General features: G+C 50.9%; 1 long non-coding RNA gene across 1 annotated transcript; it reads right to left on the bottom strand.

Moving 5' to 3' along the window:
• Positions 1-1,125: 1,125 nt before the first annotated feature.
• On the bottom strand, positions 1,126-17,483 carry LOC103164770. The gene is made up of 4 exons (XR_484333.2): positions 17,380-17,483; positions 4,393-4,509; positions 3,392-3,527; positions 1,126-1,584 (listed from the first exon to the last, which is right to left on the bottom strand). It is a non-coding gene; the product is annotated as an uncharacterized LOC103164770 (long non-coding RNA).
• Between the last annotated feature and the right edge of the window lie 8,158 nt (positions 17,484-25,641).

Genomic DNA, 25,641 nt, shown 5'->3' with positions numbered 1-25,641 from the left:
CTACCCCAGCGCTTAGAGCAGTGCCCGGCACATAGCGAGCGCCTGACGAATACCAACGTTATTATACAACCTCATCAGGTTGGATGTACCGTGTCCCACAGGGGGCTCCCCGTCTTAATCCCCATTTTAAAGAGGAGGGAACTGAGGCCAGAGAGGTTGAGCGACTAGCCCGGGGCGACTCGGCAGACAAGGGGGCAGAGCCGGGATTCGAACCCAGGTCCTCCTGAGTCCGAGACCCGTGCTCTATCCCCTAGGTCACGTTGCTTCTCTCTCTGATCCAGAGAACGGTATTAGCAAATGTGCGGAAAGTGAAGTCGGGGCATCTTCGTGCATTTAGCACGCCATTCCCAGGCCGGGAGCGGGCGATCTGCTTCAAATACGGCACAGCGCACACAGACAAAATCTGGACAGCAGAAATCTAGTCCCATTTTGGGAGTGGGCCAGTGAGGCACATGTGCTATCCACTCCACTTCCTGCGTCAGCGTGCCGCCACCCAGCCCCAGCCGCTGCTTCTCTGTGTAGATTTTCTAAGATAGCCCACGGATCTTTTAGAGCAAAAGTGTGGTTTGGGCCCAGCCTGGATCAGGAGGGACCGTAGCTTTAAATAGAAGCTTTGCTCCAATCCTTCTAGGGTTCTCGAGAAGTCATCGATGGGCCAGCCGGAGACTCTGGCTTGAGAAGACTCTCACGCCGCTCAGCCTTGAAGTGTCTCCAGCAGCGGGTGGGGGGAGGGCTGAGCCGGTAAGGAGTCGGGCTAGGCAGGGAGAGTTATGAGCAGATCGGTTTGTGTATTGCTCAGAAACGTGGAAAAATGAAAAAATCTGGAAACGTTCGGTCCCCAAGATTTCTGGATTTTTGAACTGTACTGAAATCGCGTTGCCCGGTAATTTTAGACCACTTTAGAGGCACACACCAGGGGATGAGCACAATATGTGCACGACACGGGTTACGGTGTTTGCTGACACAACCCAGCGTTCGTAAAGCTCACCCCCAACGCCACGTCCAATCTCTGCAGATAAATCGATTCCCTCTCCCGCCCCTCCTCTCCTCACCCTACTCTCATCACTCTCCCCCTTCCCTCCCCCCTCCTCCCCCACCACATCCCTTCTGAACTGAACAGCACCGTATAGCACTGTTTTTTTTAATTTTGTTCTTTCGCCTTCAATTCAAATCTTCCCCCTCTACCCCTTCATGCCCTGCAGCCATGCCACTTCCCATCAGCTGGATTGCAGGCCCGCTTCTCCGCCCCAGTTAAAGGACCAATTGATCCAGGCAAGATGGGGGGAGGGACTGAGGGAAGAACAGAGCAGCTGTTGAGAAGAGGCGGTGGAGGACGGACAGTACTACTAATCTATTTTACACTCGGGGAACGGCTCCTCCCTCAGCAAGATCTGGTCCCCCGTAGGCTCTTTACAGATGGAGAGGTCGAGGGAGCGAAAGCGAGAGATTCCCCGAGACGGTGGTCGCAACCAGGGACCCCAGCATCTAGGCCGGAGTGCAGTAACCCGCGAGGCCCTCGGCGGCTTCGTGAGGAATTCCAAGGTGCGGAGGGGTTCGGATGGAGTTGGACCGCTACGGGGTACTCTAGGAAGAAAAGTAGAGGGCCGTCGTTTGCTCGAAATCGGACGGATTCTCCACTGAAGTTGAAATCCCACTACCACGGCGGCCGAGCAAGCTGGAACTTCACAGACTCATAAGCCCAGCATTTAGTTAATAATAATAATGATGATGGCATTTGTTAAGCGCTTCCTATGTGCCAGGCGTGTTTCGGGGTTATTCTCTGAATTCCTCTACCGAAGATTAAACGACGGTTTAATGATGTCTAACGGCAATCGATCCGTGTTTCTTTACTGAACACTTAGTGTGCGGTGCGCCGTATGAAGCACTTGGGAAAGTTCGGTATAACGGAGATGGTAGACGCTATCTCTGCCCCCAGGGAGCTGAAGACATTTAAATGCATCGGGACGGGGGAAATAGACTATAAGAATATCCGTGTAAGTACTGCGGGGCCGGGGTGAGCATCAAAGCGCTCAAGGGGGACACGGCCAAGTGCGCGGTAGACGCCGAGGGGAGGGCGGAGAGGGGAAATACGGCTTTAGTCTGGGAAGGCCTCTTGGAGGAGATGTGATTTCAGGAGGGTTCTGAAGGTGGGGAGAGTGGTGGACTATCAGATATGGGGGCGGGGGGGGACGTATCGGGCCCGAGGGAAAATGTGGGTGAGGGGTCGGCGGGAGAAGAGACGAGAACGAGGTAGAGAGGGGTTGGCGTGAGAAAGAGCAGAGTGTGCCGGTTGGGTTGTGGTAGATCAGCGAGATTAGGTAAGAGGGAGAGAGCTGATGTAGGGAGTGTCTGTCTGATGCAGAAGTGGATGGGTAACCGCTTTTGAGGCTTTTGAGGAGTGGGGAGACGTGAACCGAACGGTTTTTCAGAAGAATCGTCCAGGCGGTAGAGTGGAGGACAGACCAGAGAGAGGCGAGGCGGGAGGCAAGGGTGGTCAGCAAGAAGGCTGACGTAGCAGCTGGTGTCCACCCCGGCGCTTCGGACGGTGCCTGGCACATAGTAAGCGCTTCACAGAAACCATCATTACTATCATTAACATTATTGTTAGTCAAGGAGGGAAACGATGAGTACTTGGATCAGCGTAACAGCAGCTTGGACGCAGAGGAAAGGGCAGATTCTAGAGCTGTCGTGAAGGGAGAACCGAAAGGATCCGGTGACAGATTGAATACGTGGGTTGAATGAGAGAGGTTAAGTCGAGGATAACGCCAAGGTTACGGACTGGTGAGACGAGGAGGATGGCGGTGTGGTCTACAGTGATGGGAGACCCGTGGGGCGGACAGGGGTTTGGGTGTGAGCCGACGAGGAGTTCCGTTAGGGACTTGTAAAATCTGAGGCGTCGGTGGGACATCCGAGCAGAGCTAGCCAGAAGGCAGTCGGAAACGTGAGACCGCAGATAAGGAGAGAGGTCGGGGCTGGAGAGGGAGATCTGGGAACCGTCCGCGTAGAGGTGGTCGTGGAAGCCGTGGGAGAAAATGAGTTCTCCAAGGGAGTGGGGGCGGACGGAGAACCAGAAGGGGGCCTAGAACTGAGCCTCGAAGGAGTCCCACAGTTAGAAGGTGGGAGACGGAAGAGGAGCCCGTGAAAGAGACTGGGAAGGAACAGCCAGAGAGATGGGAGGAAAACCAAGAGAGGACACAACGTGACGGGATATAGCCCAGCGAGGAATTTCAAATTATTTTTCCGGAGGTTCTGGAGTGGATCCTAATGTATACCATGTGAGCCTATGGGAAAATGTACATTGCAATGCAAGAATTCATGACCTAACCACATTTCCAAGGAACGTAGCCTACCTGTACCGTGGGCTAGGTCTGTACCTAAGGAAGCGATTTACCTTTGATACCTTCTGTATCGTGACCGTGCCCTCGATGGGTAAGAGCTTGTCGATTTTGAGGAAGCTGCCGAGAAGGACTACCGCTCACGTAATCGGGTAATACCGCCCTCGGTGGGAGGATCAAACGTCGTGTCTGCTGGTGGAACAGGTAGAGTTTCAGTTTGGGGCCCTGGTGACAGTGAAAGCCATAGAGAACTGGTTGCAGCATAGAACCGAGCGGTTGGGAAAAGAGAAGGCAGATTTCAGGAACGGACCATCGGCAACGGAAGCAGCGTGGCCTAGTGGATAGAGCACGGGCCTGGAAGTCTGCCGCTCGTCTGCTGTGTGACCTTGGGTGAGTCACTTCCCTTCCTCTGTGCATCAGTTCCCCTCACCTGGAAAATGGGGAATAAGATCGTGAGCCCCACGTAGGACACGGACTGGGCCTAACCTGTTTAGCTTGCATCTACCCCAGTGCTTGGTACAGTGTATCTGGCAAACACCATAAAGAGAAAAAAAAACGCCAGCCGTAATCACCTACGTCCTGGAGTTTCTGCCAATGTGGCCTGCTTGGACCATTCCCCGGGAAGGGATGCCTGCCATCTGCCACCTGCCCACTTCCATGGCAGGCAGTAACAGAGGAAACTCAGAGGCCAGTGGTGGTTGTTGCAATCTGAAACTATTTCTTACCCGCTCCCATTCATTCAGTAGTGTTTATTGAGCGCTTACCAGGTGCAGAGCACTGTACTAAGCGCTTGGAACGTACCACCCCTCCTCAGCTCTGTGCCAAACCTGTGTGGGGGAGGGTCTGACCATCTGGGGGAAGGCGTGTAAGCGTGCGTGATGGTGAAAACAGTCAGTTCCTCCACGCCGTGGGAGCTCTGTTCTTGAAGAACCTCTGCGTCAGGGGAAACTGGGAGTGCTCATGCCTTGTCCGAGGCCGCGCCACGTGTTCGCGAACGGACCGGATCACCCCAGTGCTTAGTACAGCGCTCGGTACATAGTACGCGCTTAATACATACCGTTATTACGATCATCGTTGTCATCATCAAATGTTTCGTCCCACCTCACGTCGTGCCGTATCCAGCCAGACGCAGGTTGCGAGAAGAACGTTACCTCGTTCCTCAACAGCGGTGTAGCTGAAACGCATGATGAAGACAGGCGTTAGAGGTATGCTGGGTGGGAGTGCAGTGAAACAAATCGGGGCACGTATGTGACGATCTCTCCCGCCTGTATGTGTGACTGTCACCCTTGCCCGGGCATCTCCTTCGAGTTCTGCCTCTGCCTTTTTCTGTCTCTGTCTCCGTTTCCCGCTCTCTCTCGTATCTGTCAAGCGTCTACTACGTGCCGGGCATCGTACTGAAGGCTGGGGTAGATACAAGATCATCGGGCCGGACGCGGACCGCGCCCCCCGTGGGGCTCACGGTCTCAATCCCCGTTTTACAGATGAGGTAAGTGGGGCACAGAGAAGTGACGTGACTCGCCCAAGGTCACACAGCAGACGAGCGGCGGAGCCGGGATTAGAACCCAGGTCCTTCTTACTCCCAGGCCCGGGCTCTAACCGCTAGGCCATGCTCTTCTCTTCTCACCCCCGCCCCTCCCCCACCCCTCCTAGAGGCCCCATCTGGTGGTTTTAATGGAACACTTGGTCCTGCCTATTAAGAGTCGTAACGATTCACCAGTTAACATTCATAAAGAGCTCTGGGCTCCTTGATAAGAAATCTCTGGAGCAATGTTTGGTGTTATTACAGCAGCGTGACCAGAGAGGCTTGAGTCCCAATGGACACATTAGCGATCGATTAGCAAAGAACAAGTCCTGAAAATAGGCATGGAAAGATCCCACGTTCCTTTGCCAACCCTGCATTATTTACCGGCGGGGATGTAACCAATGCGGAGAATTGAAAAGAGTTCTTGGCTCCAGGGGATGATGCTACAAGAGTTCTCCATTTCACTCTAGCTGGGCTTAGTTCAGTGGTACGATCCGGAAATCATCTTCGGGATTTTACAAGAGGGCTTTTCTAAATGACCCTTCCCCTTTTTTCCTGACTTCCCTTTTCAGACCGTGACAACGTCCCTTTTTTTTTTACTCACCTTTGTCCTCACTTTCTGTCTCGATTTGGTTCTCTCCATTCTTTTTAGTGGAATTACCCTTTGTCCCTCTTCCCCCACCCGTGCCCACGCACACCGCCAAGACTCCCTTTCCCCGCTGAAGTGATACGGAGCCTCCCAGAGCTGTGTCCGAGCAGCGTTGTCAGAGGAGTGCCCTCGGAGCTGGGCTCTCTCTGTCTCCGCAGACTGCTCCAGCCTGGGCAGGGATTGCTCCTGCTCCTGGGAGACGGCGCTACTCTGGGCCCGGGGGGAATCGGGCGGTAGCGACCGGCTCCCCCGGCCGGGCTAAAGCGGCCGGCGGGCTGGTGGCGGGGCAGAGTTTTCTCCAGGCCCAGGGCGGTGGTGCGTCCATCCGCTTGGCACCGTCGCTTCAGCGGCGACCCACCCTCTAGAACGGCTCTGGTCTGGGCCGAAGTTTTCCGCCGGGGAACGGGCCCACCCCGGGGGATTGGGGACGGCCCTGGCGACCTCAGCCAACGCACCCTGCTCCAGTTTCCGCCTCTGCGGTCGCCTCCTGCGGGCCCAGGGCGGTTGGGCCCCACCCCCGCCCCGGCAGAAACCTCTGCCCCTTAATGGAGCAGTTTTGGAGGCATCGTGGCACCGGCGGGCGGTGGAATGGAGCCAGTAGCAGTGCTGTGCGGGGAAGGGGTCTCCTCCTGCTCTGAAGCTTGCGTGATGCTTCCCGGGGCCCCGGTCCTTAACCGAACGTTGTCCTCTCCCTCCATTCCCCTTATCTCAGTCCCTGACTCGCCCTCTCTCCGGTTCCTCATCAACCCTCCTGGTGTCTCGCTCCATCTCCCCCTCCCACCCCGCCGCCAACGTTTCCCCGGTTCTGCCATTTGCCTGGGGGTGTCCTTGGGCAAGTCACTTAATTTCTCTGTGCCTCGATTTCCTCCCCTGTAGGATGGGGATTCGATACCTGTTCTCCTCCCCCAGCCCCACCCCCCGCCTCCCCTTGAGTCTGTGAGCTTCGCATGGGACAGGGACTGCTCCCGATCTGATTATCTTGAACCTATCCCGGCATGTGGTACAGTGCTTGACGCACAGTAAGCGCTGAAAAACCCCCACAGTTATTGTCATTAGTATTATTTCCCTGTTCCTTTAATCCTCACTCATTCATTTACTCTCTCGGAGAAGCTACAGAAAAAAAAGATTAAATTGTCATTTTCCTATCCTAAGGGTTTTAAAAATACCAACTCATGGTTCACTGTCTGTTCTGTTTTCTAATTTATTAGCGGCCAACCTCCTACCGAAGGAATCTGACTCCATGGCAATGCATCAGATAATTGGGTGTGGCCACTGTTGTCTTGTGCCGTTGGCCCTGCTGAAGTAAGCGGGCTTGTCTCCTGGCTACCAGAATCTACGCTTTCCATACTTCACCCCACCTCTCACCTTTTGGAACAGCCCTGGTGTTGGGAGTTACGTTCTCTCTTCGTATGAGTCCAGAAAAGGGAAAAAAGAGGGAAATGCACACCAGAAACGGGACGAGGTAAAAAATGGAATGAAGGCAAAGAAAAAATCTGCCAATCTAGCAGGAAAATAAAGCACCCTAGGATCCGGTTTAAGGTCACGGTGCATAATAAAACAATTTCCAATAATAATGTGGGATTTGGCAAGTGTTTACTGTGTGCCAAGCTCCGTACTGAGTGCTGAGATAAATACAAGATAATCAGGTGGGACACGGTCCCTGGCCCACATTGGGCTCACGGCCTAAGTGGGCGGGACGACAGGCATTGAATCCCCCTTTTGGAGATGAGGCAACGGAGGACCAGAGAAGTTAAGTGACTTGCCCAAGGCCACACAGAGCAGGCAAGTGGCTGAGCCGGAATTAGCACCCAGCTCCCCTGATTCCCTGATTCCCAGGCGTGTGCTAGGCCACAGTGCTTTTCAATAATCCACTCAGTGGTATTTACTGAGCGCTCAAAATGGTGGATGCAATCTAGACATTGACCTCTCATGTTGAAGAAACACATTTTGGGGGTTTTAAGTTTTAACACTGGAGGCGCGTCACCAAAAACCCAACCAGTTCCAAAACCTGATTGCCCTAAAGGGGATGTCTATCTGCTCTAATAATAATAATAATGTTGGTATTTGTTAAGCGCTTACTATGTGCCGAGCACTGTTCTAAGCGCTGGGGTAGACATAGGGGAATCAGGTTGTCCCACGTGGGGCTCACAGTCTTAATCCCCATTTTACAAGATGAGGGAACTGAGGCACGGAGAAGTTAAGTGACTTGCCCACAGTCACACAGCCGACAAGTGGCAGAGCTGGGATTCGAACTCATGAGCCCTGACTCCAAAGCCCGTGCTCTTTCCACTGAGCCACGCTGCTTCTCGCCGCTCGTCTGCTGCGTGACTTTGGGAGAGTCATTTATCTTCTCTGTGCCTCAGTTCCCTCATCTGTAAAATGGGGATTAAGACTGTGAGCCCCACACGGGGCAATCTGATCACCTTCTATCTACCGCAGTGCTGAGAACATGGTACTAGTAAGTGCTTTAACAGAGGCCATCGTCATAATAACGATGATCGTTCTGTGTGCCGAACCCCAGAGAGTCACCACACAACTTACAGCTGCAGTAGGTCAAAGGGGGCATTGCAGGTAAAAGTCAATCTTCTTTAGGGGTAAAAGGAAACCTTAGCAAACAACCTTGCAGCCTGTTACAGGATCTTACTGATAATGGAAAAAGTAGGAGCCAGCCAATTCCAACCAGAAATAACTCCTCCATCAGTAACTGCCAGGAGCCAAGCCCGATCCAACTCTGTTTGTTCGTAAGAAGATATTTCAGGTTTATCAGCCTCGCGGTGTACCTGCAGAACAGTTTCCAGCTCCTTATTTATTTTTAATAGTGTTTCCTTCTCCTCCCAGGTGACTCGATTTATAGCTGAGCTGACGATAATGAAATCGAGACCATATTTGCCCCTGCCCTACCATAAAATGCGACTGGGACGAGTGCTGACGTTTTTTTCATCTGAGCGCGGGGGCAAGCCGAGGAAGGCGAGGAGGTAGGGTGTGCTGACTATTCTGCCGCACCTCTTGCTCTCCGTTCCCTGCTTTGAAAGGTACGAAGAATAGTGCTCTGCACGTGGAGAACGCTTACTAAATACCATTCCTATCTACTACTTCTAGTATTACCGATTCTCCCCTGCTCAAAACGATGCTGAGAAGGCAAAGGAAGCTGAGCCTCCAACCTGATGCCGCTCTCGGCTAGCTGGACGGGAGAGGGACGCTGCTGGGGAAGGGGGAAAAGGGTGTAGATTCTATCCTCACGTCACACATCCACGCTCCTTCCGGATTCTTGATCCTGAGCTTCACCTGCATCCCTTCCTTCCCAGAACTTACTGTATCGTTAGTAATAATAATAATAACAATGGTGACGATGGTATTTGTACAGCTGCTTACGCTGTGGCAAGAACTGTGCTAAGCACTGGGGGAGGTAAAAGATAAGCAGGTCCGACACAGACCCTGACCCACGTGGGTTTAAGGGGGGCGGGGGTGAGGGAAAACTGATGTTTAATCCCCGTTTTATTGATGAGGAAACGGAAGCCCAGACAAGTTAAGTGACTTGTTCGAGGTCACACTGCAGGCAAGTGGTAGAGCCGGGATTAGAACCCACATCGTGATCGCGATTACTGTTGTGATTATTATTATTTTACAAGGCCTAGCCCATCTCTAATTAGCCTAGGACAGTCTAAAATAAAGCCAGGGTGGTGAAGGCACCTGCAGAGCCACGCGGTACTCGCAGAGGGGAGAAGAAGTGCAAACCTGGTGTGGATGAAATCACACTTCAGGCCCTCGACTCATTTAGATCATTCGTTTTCCCTGAAAGTGCCATGTTCTTGACCCGTGGTTCAGCCCACCTTCATCCATTCACTGAGAAACGGCGTGGCCTGGAGGATAGAGCACTGGCCTGGGAGTCAGAAGGACCTGGGTTCTAATCCTGGCTCCTCCACTTGTCGGTTGTGTTACCTTGGGCAAGTCACTTCACTTCTCTGTGCCTCAGTTACCTCATCTGGAAAATGCGGGACAGGGACCATCTCCAACCCGATTTGCTTGTATTTACCCCAGTGTTTAGGACAGTACCTGGCACACAGTAAGCACTTAACAAATTCGTTCGTTCATTCATTCAGTCGTATTTATCGAGCGCTTACCGTGTGCAGAGCTCTGTTCTAAGCGCTTGGAAAGTACGATTCGGCAACAAATAGAGACAATCCCTGCCCAACTATGGGCGTCATATTACTAGGACTACAAACCCCAGCAGCCCAGAGGGACAGTCGCGCATCCGTGCCCATACACACATACACACATATGCACACACACACGTCTCATTACATAGGCACGGCTTCAGCCGTTGTCCCAACCTTGGATCTTGCACTCGAAACAGCTCAGCTCCACTTGATGCCATTACGATTATTATTATTATTCTTCATTCATCCATTCATTCACTCATCTGTAATGATTAAGCACCTCCTGGATCTGTACCCTTTAAACACTTAATACGCACCCCACCCTCAGCCCCACAGCACTCACGTACATATCCGTCATTTATTTTGATTCTGTCTTCCCCTCCAGACTGTACATTCCTTGGGGACAGGCAACATGTCTACCAACTCTGTTATACTGTACTCTCCCAAGTGCTTAAACAGTGCTCTGCACCCAGTAAGAGCTCAATAAATGCCAGTGATCGATTGATTGAAATAAAGGACACCATCTTTGTCCTCAAGGACCTGACAAACTAATGGGGCAAACAGGCATAAATTGCATAATAAGTAGGAAAATAGCTCCTGCACACCTATTCTCCCTCCCGCTCCTGCTCTTCTCCTTCTCTCCCCTACTTTTTACTTGGGAATGGTACTGTGCCTATTATTAATAATAATATTAATACTAATACTTGTGGTATTTGTTAAGCATTTATTATGTACCGTGCACTGAACTAAACAATGGGGTAGATACAAGATATTGAAGTCAGACACAGTCCCTGTAATAGTTGGAGCTCACGGTCCAAGGAAGAGAGAGAACAGGTATTGAAGGCCCATCTTACAGATGAGGAAACTGAGGCCCAGAGAAACTAAGCTACTTGCCCAAGGTCACACACCAGGCAATGGCAGGGCCAGGGCCTCCGATTCCCATGACCGTGCTCTTTCCACTGGACCAGGCTGTACCTCTGGAAGCTGGACTATAAGCCAAGAATCAATGGATCAATCAATGGTTAGAACAGGGGACGCGAGAGACTGGAGGAAGGAAGGTCAGCGAGGAGACTGATGCAGTAGTCAGAGTGGGAAAGTATGAGTGCTTGGATTCTCACGGTATCGGTTTGGAAAGAGAATCTTTGGTTTTGTTTGTTTTCAAATAGAACCCCCCACACTTTATTGGTCACTATTAAATTTTTAAAACCTTCAATTATCTGATGAATGACCCTAATTTCATACTGGCACTTTCAAAGCTCTCGATAAGTGGGTCACAACCTACACGTGTTTTCCCAGTTCATACTTCCCATCCAGCAAAAATTGCCATGTATTAATTTACTGCGTCTGGTCTTCCTTCTCCTCCCTCCATACCAGACATCCTCCCTCCATACCAGATCTCTTCACTCCTTGAATCGCAGATCGAAATCCATCTCCTCCCTGATTAACCACATCCAATCTCTTCCAGACCAGTATAACGTGTGACTCACTTCACTACCTCAAACGTTATTATAGTTCTATGCCACTAAGTCTGTATATCTTTATGTTTATATGCACGCATTTCTGTCGAGAGTATGTGGTGACTCCTCTGTTACACTGCAAACTCTTTGAAGGTAGAGATCGTGTCCATTTTCTAAACTGTGTCCTCTGGGAATCTCGATAAACACTTCCCAGTGATAACAGTGATGACGGTAGGTAAGGTAAAGAGATGGAACGGAATGGAATGGTTTTCTGCCCGAAAAGATAAACTACAGGAAATCTTCAATTGATAACTATTAAAAAACCGTTAGCTAAAGCACGGGCCTGGGAGTCAGAGGGACCTGGGTTCTAAGCCCGGCTCTGCCACCCGTCTGTTGTGTGATCTCGGACGAGTCACTCCGTTTCTCTGGACCTCGGTTACGGCTGTAAAATGGGGACTTCGAGCCCCACGTGGGACATGGACTGTGTCTGACCTGATTAGCGTGAATCTACCCCAGCGCTGAGTTCGGGGCCTGGCACGTAGCGAGCACTTAACAGATACCATTAAAAAAAATTGCGAGATGCGGATGTGCAGGGACCTTTTTCTAGGTCGTGTCTACCTCTCCTCTCTCTGCACAAGGCAAGGAAGGAAGCAAACGTTAAATTTTCTTCATGTGTGATCACCCCCCCCCCCCATTCCTGGAATCCCACTGGCAAGAGAGAGGAACTTGCCCATTGAAGAATGAGAGTGCTCTTATTTCCCACAGCGCAGACCTCCTTTCTTCGGCCCTTCTCCCATTTCCCGAGCGATCCCATTCAGTTTCAGCCCCGACTTGAACCTTGGCCAGAATCACATCTCCATTTGCCTACACCACATCTGACAAATAAGTTATCGTGGGATACTGCGACACCGGAGTGTTGGACCGCACGGGATGAACAAACTAGACGACAATAATAACAACAGGAACCGTGGTATTTGTTAAGCGCTTACTAAAGCAAAAGCACCGTACTAAGCCCCGGGGTAGATACAAGATAATCATTCATTCATTCACCCAATAGTATTTATTGAGCGCTTACTGTGTGCAGAGCACTGTACTAAGTACGTGGGAGAGTACAGTACAACAGAGTTGGTAGACACGATCCCTGCCCACAAGGGATAATCAGGTTAGACACAGCCCCTGTCCCACAAGGGGCTCACAGTCTAAGAGGGAGGGAGGACAGGTGCGTAATCCCCATTTTACGGATGAGAAAAGTGAGGCACGGAGAATAATAATAATGATGACGGTATTTGTTAAGCGCTTACTAGGTGTTCTAAGCGCTGGGGGAGATACAAGGTAATCGGGTTGTCCCGTGTGGGGTTCACAGTCTTAAACCCCATTTTACAGATGAGGTAACTGAGGCACAGAGAAGTGAAGTGACTTGCCCCAGCTCACCCAGCAAGCAAGGGGCGAAGCCGGGATTAGAATCCACGGCCTCTGACGCCCAGGCCTGTCATCCTTCTACTAGACCGTGCTGCTTCTCTTTCTCACATGCGTACGCTTGCGAATTCTTTGAGGAGCCTCTCTGGTACAATCGACTACCGATAGGTCTCCAGAAAACGGAGGTAAGCCTGTACCACGGAAACTCCGTGAAGAACCTTATTAAGAGCACATCTTCTCTAAGGACCGTCCCCAATTAAGCCCTCATTTCCTCTTCTCCCACTCCCTTCTGCATCACCCTTTCACTTGGATTTGCACCCTTTTCTTCGCCCCCGCAGCCCCACAGCCCTTACGTACATATCCCTGACTTATTTATTTATACGAATGTCTGTCCCCGCCTCTAGACTGCAAGCTCACTGTAGGCAGGGAACGTGTCTGCCAACTTTGTTATAGCGTACTCTCCCAAGCACTTAGTACAGTGTTCTGCCCACAGCGAGCGCTCCGTAAACACGCTTGACCGACTGAACAACCGTGGTCTTCGTGGGCATTTTGCTTCACCCCCTACATTTTGTGGAGCTATTTCCTTCACTACTGCTCCCATGGGTGTCTTTCCTAAACTGTTCTTAAGAGTACAGGTCTCTTAGGAGTACAGGACTGTTGGAAAACTAATACAATGTTCTTCAAACAAAATAGTTTATTTCCATCATTGCAATAGACTGCTAATATGAAGCAAGTTTCAAATACTGTAATATAGTTTCAACTTTTACAGGGGACCAGAGGTATGATTATTTCAACCTGTTTTGAAGTAACAGCAGGCACTGTTTTAACGGTTTAAACAACCGTGGTCTTCGTGGGCAGCGTCCTCCCAGAATTCTATTACCCAATCAGCACGATATCTAATGATGCCACGTAAATGAGAAAGTGGAAAATCGAGGGGAAACCGTCAGCGGGCGCTGACCGTGTGGCGCCAGACAGGGGCAGAAAGGTAGGAAGCAGTAAAACCAAACGTCGGGCAATGTGACAACCCAGCTGCAAACTGGGAGTCGGTTGCTGCAGAGAGACCGGAATGGTGCACTGCCATCAAGACGGCGGTGGCTCAGTGGAAAGAGCCCGGGATTTGGGGTCAGAGGTCATGGGTTCGAATCCCGGCTCGGCCACTTGTCAGCTGTGTGACTTTGGGTGAGTCACTTAACTTCTCGGTTCCCCAGTTACCTCATCTGTAAAATGGGGATTAAGACTGTGAGCCCCACGTGGGACAAGCTGACTCCCCTGTGTCTACCCCAGCGCTTAGAACAGTGCTCGGCACATAGTAAGCGCTTAACAAATACCGACATTATTTTTCTTCTTATTATTTAGACGAGGAGCAGAAGTGAAAACTGTACCGGGCATAGCAAACAGCAAACGTGTCGTCCCAGTGAGGTACTGTACTTTCGTATGCAGGGTGAGGTTGGAACTGCGGGTGCCCCGTCCGCCTTTTCAGTCACCCGCCCAGACTTGCAAATGAATTTCACGATCAGCGTCGTCGTCTTTGATTATTTATATAGTGCTGTAAAACCGAAATAATCGTGAGAGCTGGGCCTTCACATATGACTCATCTGGCTCCTTGAGCAGTTCCATCGGGGTCACTTGATGCATAATAATAACAATAATAATAATAATAACGTTGGTATTTGCTAAGTTCTTACTATATGCAGAGCACTGTTCTAAGCGCCGGGGTAGATACAGGGTGATCAGGTTGTCCCACGTGAGGCTCACAGTCTTAATCCCCATTTTACACATGAGGTCACTGAAGCACAGAGAAGTGAAGCGACTTGCCCATAGTCACACAGCTGACAAGTGGCAGAGCAGGGATTCGAACCTGTGACCTCTGACTCCCAAGCCCGGGCTCTTTCCACTGAGCCATGCTGCTTCTCATAATAATAATGTTGATATTTGTTAAGTGCTTACTATGTGCAGAGCACTGTTCTAAGCGCCGGGGTAGATACAGGGTGATCAGGTTGTCCCACCTGTCGCTCATTGTCTTAATCCCCATTTTCCAGATGAGGTCACTGAGGCAGAGAGAAGTGAAGTGACTTGCCCACAGTCACACATCTGCCAAGTGGCAGAGCGGGATTTGAATCCATGACCTCTGACTCCCCAGCCCGGGCTCTTTCCACTGAGCCACGCTGCTAGGTATTTGCTAAGCGCTTCCTGTTGCCAGGCACCGTACTAAGCCCCGGGGTGGATACAAGCAAATCGGGTTGGACACAGTCCCTGTCGCTCGTTGGGCTCAAGGTCTCAGTCGCCATTTTCCAGATGAGGTAACTGAGGCACAGAGGTGTGAGGTAACTTGCCCAAGGTCACGCAGCGGACAGGTGGCGGAGGTGGGATTAGAACCCGTGACCTTCTGACTCCCAGGCCCGGGCTCTATCCACCGTATCAAGCTGCTTCTCTACTTCATTCATTCGATGGTGTTTATTACTATGTGCAGAGCACTGTACTGAGCGTCTGACTCAATATTACACGGCAAGACAGGCTCACAAACAACAAAATCCTCGATCCAAGTAAGTCTCTTAGCACTGACGCTACGCTCACAGTTGCCCTGGATAAGACAGGTGAGAAGAATGGCTGACAGAGGGCTACCCCAACACTCGCTGTCCGGTGAACCGAGACTGGCACCCGCTAGCAAGGCTGACAGAAGAAAGGTTTTAGAGACACGGCAAAGCTCAATCTCAGACGATAAGCCTCCACAGCTCAGAGCCGGGCCCCAACTCTGACAGTCCAGCGTCACCCGCTGCAGCCGAGAAAGACGTGATTCCTTTGAGCGGAAGCCTGAGGAAGATGGTGCGACAAAGACGCGACGACGAAAACGGTACCAAGCGCCGCGACGACGGGCGTCCCGGATTGCCGGGGGACTTTGTGTGCGTGAGCAGGGAGCGTGTCTACCGACTCGGTTATAGCGTACTCTCCCAAGTGCTTAGTACGGTGCTCTCTCTAGATAAATACCGTCGATTAACTGATTGATTGATTGACGGAGCGGTTAGGACTGCTGGAGCTGGACCTGCTCTTTCGATCCCATTTGCACCCCTAGAAAGACTTGACCATGAGTGATGTCACTTTTGAATTGAAAGGACGGACACGACCCTACGCACACAAACACGCATACGCTGCCCTACCACTCTTAAAGAACGCGATACGACCTGCAAAACGGGTCCGTCATTTTAAAGACCAAAGAACCCAGAAGCTTTTGTTGCGTGAATCCACCGGGAGATTTCTCTGCACCTAAGGCCTACCGTTCAAGGTGGGCCTGGAAATCAGATCGTCGGAGAAAGCGTAAGTGACCTACAAGCTTGCCTAAATTGGGGGAAAAGTGTTTCTATCATCAGTGACGTTTCCTTGAGCCTTTGGGGGAGGAAGAGCGTGACCCAACACACGAACTCATTGACGATGAATCGAATCCTCAGGAGACAAATCCATTTTCAAGCGTTCGTTCGATCCTACGGAGGAACGGTGCCTTCATGGACGGCTGCAGACGTCCTTCAAAAGGGAGCACGTGAATGTCTCATGTACCACCCGCCCCAGAACACCGTGGAGAAGCTCCTGCGGGCTGGGGCCCCCGAAATGCGTACCACAACACTGTCCCAAGCTGGCCCCCTCCTTCCCTTCCCTCCCTCCCTCCATCCCGTTCTCTCCCTTCCTCAAAGTTCGTCTGACCGAGTGAGGTGAGTTTCCGAGTGCCGGTGAACGCGGAGAGGAGGCTTGACGAGCTTCGTACGGTCATTCTTTCACCTCTCTCTACTGCTCTCCCGCTTTTGTCTCGCGGCCACGACAAGTTCTTGGAAATCACATTAGTAGTTGCAATAGAACAAATGGAGATGGAGAGAAACCAGGAAATGGTGATAGCCATTCATGATCGGGGGGGGTGGGTGGGTGGAGGAAAGAGACAATACCCTCTTTCTCTCCCTCCCTCCCTCCCTCTATTTATAGATCTATAAGTCATCTATCGTGTTATGTATCCATCACTACTTAGTACAGTGCTCTGCACCTGGTGAGTGCTCAATAAAGGCCATAGGTCGATTGATTGTTTTACACTCAGGCGGTGTTGGCTGTGGGCAGGGAATGGGTCTGTGATATTGCTATTTTGTTCTCTCCCCAACGCTTAGTACAGTGCTCTGCACGCGGTAAGTGCTCAATAAATACGACGGACCGACCGACTGACTTTAGAAAGAAGCAACAGTTTAATAATTGACCGTTTCATTTTTATATGCGTGCTGACCGAGGTAATTATTGCAAAAGAAACAATTACTGACCACCTTATTATCTTTTCTAGATGACTTAGTTTTTTTTTCTTTTTTCAGATGAATTGATTGTTTTGGATATTTGAGGAGCGTGCCAAAAAAATGATCGCGAACCTCACGTGGAATGACCCACACGAGGCGTAATTCTGCTTCTCCGCTCCCGAGTCCTCAACAACTTCATTTCTAACCAGCAAAGAGCCTAGCTTTCATGTGAGGGTGACCCAGCGAGTCACCGGAGGGGAGGAGGAATTGTAACCGTGGTATTTGTCAAGTGCTTGCCGAGCACTGTGCTCAGCACTGGGGTGGATACGACATAATCAGATCAGGCAGGGTCCCCGTCTCGCTTGGGGCTCCCAGTCTAAGGGGGAGAGAGGACAGATATTAAATCCTCATTTTATATACAAAGAAACCGAGGCATAGAGAGGTTAAGCGACATGCCGAGGGTCACACATCGGGCAAATGACAGAGCCGGGACTCCCGATTACTAGGCCACGGGATGGAAAGTAGAGACGGACCCAGAGGGAAAGGGGAATAAAGTTAGAGGTGTACGGGAGACGGAGACTCACCTCTGTTGCTCCATTTGACGGTCCGAGGACACCTACGGGGTCCAACGGGGTCGTTATGGCAGAAAACGGACCTCTGAGGGCCTCGCTGGCCATGTTCGCTGCCCCAGTGCTGCTGGCTTCTAATCTTGGCTCCTCCATTACCTGTCGTGTGACCTTGGACCAGTCACATGACTTCTCGGTTACCTCAGGAGCAGCGTGGCCTAGTGGAAACCGCACGGGCCCGGGAGGCGGGGACAAAGTCTATTTAACTCTGGGGCTGTTACTATTCTACTGCTAAAGCAGCGTGGCTTAGTGGAAAGAGCCCGGGCTCGGGAGTCAGAGGTCGTGGGTTCTAATCCCGGACCCGCCACTTGTCAGCTGTGTGACTTTGGGCAGGTCACTTCACTTTTCTGTGCCTCAGTGACCTCATCTGGAAAGTGGGGATTGAGACTGTGAGGTCATTCCCCATGGGACCACCTGATTACCTCGTACCTACCAGCGCTTAGAACGGTGCTTGGCACACGGTAGGCGCTTAACGAATACCATCGTCATCATTATTACTGACTATGTTTCGATAAGTGCTGGGAATGTGGGTCAGGGAATGTGTCTCTTTATTGTTACACTCTACTCTCCCGAGCGCTTCGTACAGTGCTTTGCACACCGTAAACACTCAATAAATACGACTGAGGGAATGAATGAATCCCACTGGACTTTCGAGGCAAGCCATATAATAATGGTGGTATTTGTTAAGCACTTACTACGTGCAAAGCACTGTTCTAAGCGCTGGGGTGGGGTACAAGGTAATCAGGTTGTCTCACGTGGGGCTCACACTTTTAAACCCCATTTTACAGATGAGGGAACTGAGGCACGGAGAAGTGAAGTGACTTGCCCAAAGTCACACAGCTGGCAAGCGGCAGGGCCGGGATGATTAGACGGTGAGCCCGTCACTGGGCGGGGCCGGTCTCTATCTGTTGCCGAATTGTCCGTTCCAAGCGCTCAGTACAGTGCTCTGCACGTAGTAAGCGCTCAATCAATAGTATTGAATGAACGAATGACCTCTGACTCCCAAGCCCAGGCTCTTTCCACCGAGCCACGCTGCTTCTCTAAGACTGTGGGTGAAGAGGACCAATTAAGGCAGTGGAAAACTGCTTCAGAGGAAGAAGGATTTGGCCTTTTTTCAATTTCGTTTTCACATCCTAGGCCCCTGGTGTGAGGAACAACCGCTATGACAGTAGATGTTTGGAAAGGCATAATCACCTCATTTGAAAGGAAATGAATTTACTGCCAGGTGAGGTTTGCAGACATTTTTCACCATTTGGTGTAGGCTTAAAAGAAAACAACCACCCACGAGCTCTCCTAAATTCAATTTAGCGGTATTCCAGATCCAAAGGTAACGGGGGCCCTTAATTCTCGGCGACGTGTTACAGGACTTCCCTCTAGTGGCCATCAGACCCACATGGGCCTACCAACCACTTCAAAAGTCGGCCCAAAGAAATCGAGGGGAAACACTATCATCGTCGATGGTACTTATTGAGAACTTCGTCCCCTCATTCAATCGGCATTATTGAGCGGAGCACTGTACCAAGCGCTTGGAAAGTACGATTCAGCAGTAGAGAGACGATCCCCGCCCACGAAGGGCTCGCCGGCTAGAAGGTGTGCGTGTGTGGTGGGGGGACAGACATCGGAACCAGTAAACAGGCATCGGTAGCATCATCATAAATAAATAGAATTAGAGATGTATACACATCGCTAATAAAAATAAATAGAATGATCATTATAAATATGTACAAGGGCTGCGGCGGGGGGAGGAGGGGTAGAGCAAAGGGAGCGAGTTGGGGCGACGGGGAGAGGCGGGGGAGCAGAGGAAAAGGGGGGCTCAGTCTGGGAAGGCCTCCTGGAGGAGGTGAGCTCTCAGTAGGGCTTTGAAGGGAGGAAGTGTGTGCGAGTTGGGCGGATTTGAGGAGGGAGGGCCTCGCAGGCCAGAGGTAGCACCCGGGTCCGGGGTCGACGGCGGGCCAGGCGAGAAGGAGGCGCAGTGAGGAGGTTAGCACCGGAGGAGCTGAGTCTGGGATGTAGGGGGAGCAGAGCACCGTGCTGAGCATTTGGGAGAGAATCAATCTAGCGTAGTCATATTTATCGAGCTCATACTATGAGCAGAGCACTGTACCGAGCGCTTGGGAGAACATACTAGAACAATAAAACGGAGTTGGTAGAAAACGTTCCCCGCCCAGAAGAAGCTTGCGGCATTTATTCATGAAAACGCTGTGACCTGTGAAATATTCATCCCTCAGGTTATCTCATTAGCTCTCCGGTGATTTTTTTTTCAGCACACTCATTTCAGTCCGGGGAAGAGCTCTCGTCAGCCATTTAACGGCGAAAGCCAGTGGGAAGCCAGGGATTAGAAACCTGGTCTTCCAGAATACTGACTCGGAGCAATGCATGGCTTCTGCGACCTAAAAGGGCGCTCTCTTCTCTACTGCAGCCTCCCCACCCTACTGGATCGTCCTCTCCCAAGGGCTTAGCACAGTGCTCTGCAAACGGTAGGTGCTCAATAAATGCAGTTGACTGAATGATTGAGAATTTTAGGTGTAGCCTTGGTCGAGGTGGAGGGCGGGGAGAGGGACAATAGGGGCCCGAGCTCCCACCCCATCCAATGAATCCTCCCCATTCCACTTTTCCTCTCCCCCCGCCACCTCGACCGGGGCTAATAGAAGCAATAAAGTCCTCTGCGCTTATGTACGTATCTGTAATGTATTTATGTCTATTAATGCCGGTCTCCCCCTCTAGACTGTAAGCTCGTTGTGTCTGTTTTACTGTACTCTCCCAGGCACTTAGTGCGGGCGCTCTGCACGCTGTAAGCGCTCAATAAGTATGAATATTGCTAACATCTTCCTACTACTAGGACCACTGCTGCTCAACTGGGCAAAACCACTACAAATAGTGCCTGGAAGAAGGTGCACAACACAGCAGCCACTCCGTGGAGGTGAAGAGGACGTTGGCTCCCATTGCTTTTTAACCTCAAATCCCAACCTCACTCGTTCCAGGTGCCTGATAAGATTGAGACTGTTAGACTGTAAGCTCCTTGTGGACGGGGACCGTGTCTACCAATTCTGTTATACTGAATTTTCCCAATGCTCTGCACACAGTGAGCGCTCAATAACTTCCACCGATTGATTGATTGAGAGTTTCCAGGCATTGGCTGAGCCGATCCAAAATGGCGACTTCCGGCCTGTTAGCTCTTGAGTCGTTCCCCACTCGGTCCCCAACCCTCCTAAGATCCCTGCCCCCTTTTCATTCCAGCACTTAGGATGCACACTTGTAGGTAAGGAGCACGAGACACCCTTCCTATCAGCCTTGGCACTGAGCACCAAATCACACACACGAAAAAGAAGTCTGGAAAAAAAACAACGGTATTCGTTAAACGCTTACTATGTGCCAAGCACTGTTCCAAGCGCTGGGGTAGATATAAGGTAATCAGGTTGCCCCACATGGGGCTCACAGTCTTTATCCCCATTTGACAGATGAGGGAACTGAGGCACAGAGAAGTGAAGTGACTTGCTCAAAGTCACACAGCTGACAAGTGGTGGAGCCGGGATTAGAACCCATGACCTCTGACTTCCAAGCCCGTGCTCTTTCCATTAAGCCACACACACCAATGGGGTGGAGCCAGTAGGCAGGTGGAGAAATGAAGTAGAACTGCTTCTTCTGGATGATAATAATAATAGCCATTATTGTTATTATTATTATGGTATTTTTTAAGCGCTTACTATGTGCCAGGCACTGTACTAAGCGCTGGGATGGATACAAGCAAATTGGGTGGGACACAGTCCCTGTCCCAAGTGGGGCTCACCGTCTCAACCTCCATTTTGAAACATTTTGAAGCATTTTGAAGCAGCGTGGCTCAGTGGAAAGAGCCCGGGCTTTGGAGTCAGAGGTCATGAGTTCGAATCCCAGCTCTGCCATTTGTCAGCTGTGTGACTGTGGGCAAGTCACTTAACTTCTCTGTGCCTCAGTTACCTCATCTGTAAAATGGGGATTAAGACTGGGAGCCCCACGTGGGACAACCTGTTTCCCCTGTGTCTACCCCAGCACTTAGAACAGTGCTCTGCACATAGTAAGTGCTTAACAAATACCAACACTATTATTATTTTGCAGATGAAGTAACTGAGGCACAGAGAAGTGAAATGACTTGCTCAAGGTCACACAGCAGACAAGTGGCGGAGCCCAGATTGGAGCCCACGACCTACCGACTGCCATGCCGCTCCTCTGGATGTGATGCTGGGATGAGACAGCTGGGTCTAATACCTTAGGAAAATGGAAACACCCAAGTAGTCTCCATCAATCAATCGATTGTATTTAATGTGTGCTTACTGTGCGCAGAGCATTGTACTAAGTGCTTGGGAGGGTGCAATACAAAAGAATTAGCAGTCACGTTTCCTGCCCGTAACGAGCTTACGGACTAGAGGGGGAGGTGGATATTAATATGAATAAATAAGCAATTTATCATACGTAATTCAAAGATACGTACATCAGTGCTGTGGAGTTGGGGGTGGGGTGAGCATCAGATGTCCACAGATCCGAGGTGCGGAGACGACGCAGAAGGGAGAGCAAGCCGGGGGAAAGAAGGCTTAATCAAGGAAGGCCTCTTGGAGGAGGTGTGACCTTAGTAATAATAATAATGTTGGTATTTGTTAAGCGCTTACTATGTGCAGAGCACTGTTCTAAGCGCCGGGGTAGACACAGAGGAACCAGGTTGTCCCACGTGGGGCTCACAGTCTTAATCCCCATTTGACAGATGAGGGAACTGAGGCACAGGGAAGTGAAGTGACTCGCCCACAGTCACACAGCTGACAAGTGGCAGAGCTGGGATTCGAACTCATGACCTCTGACTCCAAAGCCCGTGCTTTCTCCACTGAGTCACGCTGCTTCTCTAGTCTGGAGTCTGGAGTATACGGAGAGGGGGAGTTCCAGGCTAGGGGGACGACATGGGAGAGGGGTGGGTGGCGAGACGGACGAGATCGGGGCACAGTGAGTAAGCCGGTGCTAGAGGAGCGGTGTGGGTGGGCGATTAGCGAGGTGAGGTGGGACGGGGCGAGCCGACCGACTGCTTAAGAGCCGACAGTCAGGAGCTTCTGCTGGACGTGGAGGTGGATGGGTTTCTGAGGAGCGGGGAGACGTGAACCGAACGTTTCTGTTGATGAACGGTTTGTGCAGCGGAATGAAGCATGGACCGGGGCGGGGAGAGACGGGAGGCCGGGAGATCAGTGAGGAGGCAGATGCGGTAATCAAGGAGGGATAGGATCGATGCGCGGATCAGCGTGGTAGCGGTGTGGCCGGAGCAGAAAGGGTGGATTTTAGCAGGGCTGTGAAGGTAGAACCGACGGATTGATATGAGGGTGGAATGAGAGAGACGAGTGAGGGAAAACACCAAGGTTACGGGCTTGTGAGAAGTAGGAGTAATAATATTATTTATCGAGAGCCCTCTGGAACTCTCTCCACCTTTAAATCCACCAGATCACAGCTCTCCCTAGCTTCAAAATCCTTTGGAAATCCCTCTTCCTCCAGGGAGCCATCCCGGGTTACGTCCTTCTCTATTACTATCTCAGAACATTTACACACCTAAGCACCTCGGGGCTCATTATTCCCTCTTGCGCTTTCGTCCATTTCGTTTTACAAACCCTACTATGTGAGCATTTCCTCTTATTGGCTCATCATTTTATGAGAAGCAGCGTGGCTCAGTGGAAAGAGCACAGGCTTGGGAGTCAGGGGTCTTGGGTTCGAATCTCAGCTCTGCCACTTGGCAGCTGTGTGACTGTGGGCAAGTCACTTCACTTCTCTGTGCCTCAGTTCCCTCATCTGTAAAATGGGGATTAACTGTGAGCCTCACGAGGGACAATCTGATTACCCTGTATCCACCCCAGCGCTTAGAACAGTGCTCTGCACATAGTAAGCGCTTAACAAATACCAACATTATTATTTTATGTCTTTCTCCCTCGCTAGATTGTGAAACTCTCTGTGGGCAGGGATAGCTTCTTCTTCTAGCGTTCGGGGGTGGAGAGGTAGATTTGGGAATCGTCCACGGAAAGATGGGAGTCGAAGCCGCGGAGGCGAATGTGTGACTGAATGTGAAAAGTGCAAGACAGCAAGGGGTCGAGGATGACCCTGAGGTAGCCACTCCGGGCCAGGGAGGCTGATGGGGTCATAGACTGAGATGGGAAAGTGCGTGGGGGGAGCGGGTTTAAGGGCAAGAGTGAGTATAGTTCTGTTTTCCACTGTTGCTGCTCACTGCTGAGGGACTGGACTTCTAGCCGACTGAATGTGATGTCCATAACTCTAATAAGATCCCTTTCCTTTTTTATTTTAAATTACAGAATACGTGGGAAGAAAACAAATAGGCTCACCCCAAATTAAATGCAGCTGTCTTTTAGCAACGCCAATTATGAATGCCCTATAGTAAATACCACGATATTATTAGATGCCAGCAACTATTTATAACATCTCACGTCCCGGTAGCTTCAGCAGATGTGCAATTTAATGCAGTGTTAAAGGGATTTAAAACACGACATTTCCAAGGAACAGAATGTTTTTTTTCCTGCACAAGCCAAAACGCATCTAGTGATTTTTAAAATATGGACAATCAACGCTCAATTATGTGTGGTGCCGGAGGAGAGGGTTAGCATAAATAAGCAAAATCCACAGAGACACCCCCCCCCCAAACCTCATTTTAGTCAATGCGGCGGTGTTTATCCCCCTCCCTACAAAACACCTTTTACCAGAGCTGCTATTAAATAGCAAACATGGATGTGTTTCCCTGTCTCTCCCTGTCTTGTTCATCTAATGAGCAGGAACGTGGCCAAAAGGAGGCGAGGGGTGGGGAGGAAAGAAGTAGCAGCCAAAGATCTGGCTAATCGACACACTGGACAACCACCAGTCCGTGAGTAATCTGAGGGTACTGTAGGTGGTTAAGTTCCCTTTGCAATCGGTTCTCTTTAAAATGGCAGAAAGGAAGTAACTGCCGACCTGAGATGGTGGGAAGCATTACAGCCATCAGTGGGGCTACCGAAGACATTCTAAAAGCACCTCGATAATAATAATAATAATATTTGTCAAGCACTAGCTACGTGTCAAGGACTGTACTAAGTACTGGGGTAGATACAATTTAATCAGGTCTCACGTGGGGCTCACAGTCTAAGTAGGAGGGAGAACAGGGATTGAACCCCCGTTTAGCAGATGAGGGAACTGAGGCACAGAGAAGGGAAGTGATTTGCCCAAGGTCACCCAGCAGACGAGTGGCAGGGCTGGGATTAGAACCCAGGTCCCCTGACTCTCAGACCTATGCTCTTTCCACAAGGCCACGCTGTTTTCTTCCTCCATCTTCTCACCCCTCTCCCAGCCACCGACCCTGGGCTAAAAATAGTCATAACCAAGTCGGGGAGAGGAGCCCATGCTCTCGGGAGGATGGGATGAGGTCAACTTAGTTTGGGCGTCCGCGACTTTCCTCGGCCTTAGACCTCAATTCATTCGATCGTATTTGTCGAGCACTTATGGTGTGCAAAACCGGGTAACTAAGCGTTTGGGCGAGTACAATATAATCTAGACCCGGTACTGGTCGCTCCACGTTCAAGAGGGCAGAACTTCCTGGCTGCAAAGGGGAGATACATCACTGTCCTCTCTTCTCCTCCCTCCCCGTCTCCCCCAACATGCTGCAGTAAAGTACAATCGGGACTCAGCCCAACCCTGGACATGCTCCCTTTTGGGGATTCGTGATGGGACGACGCGTAAGGTCGAGTGCCTTGACACGGTTAAAATAGTCCCATAATTGGGTGGGCATTCTTTCCTTCAGATTAGAAGAGAGAGAGGCATCTTAAGATCCAAAATCTTAGAACGAGTCGTCTACAATCGATGCCTAGAATTCCTTAACTCCCATTCTCTCCTAGACCCCCTCCAATCTGGCTTCCGTCCCCTCCACTCTACCGAGACTGCTCTCTCTAAGGTCACCCGTGACCTCCTTCTTGCCAAATCCAATGGCTCCTACTCCATTCTGATCCTCCTTGACCTCTCTGCTGCCTTTGACACTGTCGACCATCCCCTCCTCCTCCATACCTTATCTCACCTTGGCTTCACGGACTCTGTCCTCTCCCGGTTCTCCTCTTACCTCTCTGGCCGGTCATTCTCGGTCTCCTACGCTGGAGCCTCCTCCCCCTCCCATCCTTTAACTGTTGGAGTTCCTCAAGGGTCAGTTCTTGGCCCTCTTCTGTTCTCCATTTACACTCACTCCCTCGG

The sequence above is a fragment of the Ornithorhynchus anatinus genome, chromosome X5, assembly GCF_004115215.2.
Source record: "Ornithorhynchus anatinus isolate Pmale09 chromosome X5, mOrnAna1.pri.v4, whole genome shotgun sequence".
Classification (NCBI taxonomy): Eukaryota; Metazoa; Chordata; class Mammalia; order Monotremata; family Ornithorhynchidae; genus Ornithorhynchus; species Ornithorhynchus anatinus.
Note: the sequence above shows the minus strand (reverse complement) of the source record. Positions and strands in the feature narration are given on the sequence as shown.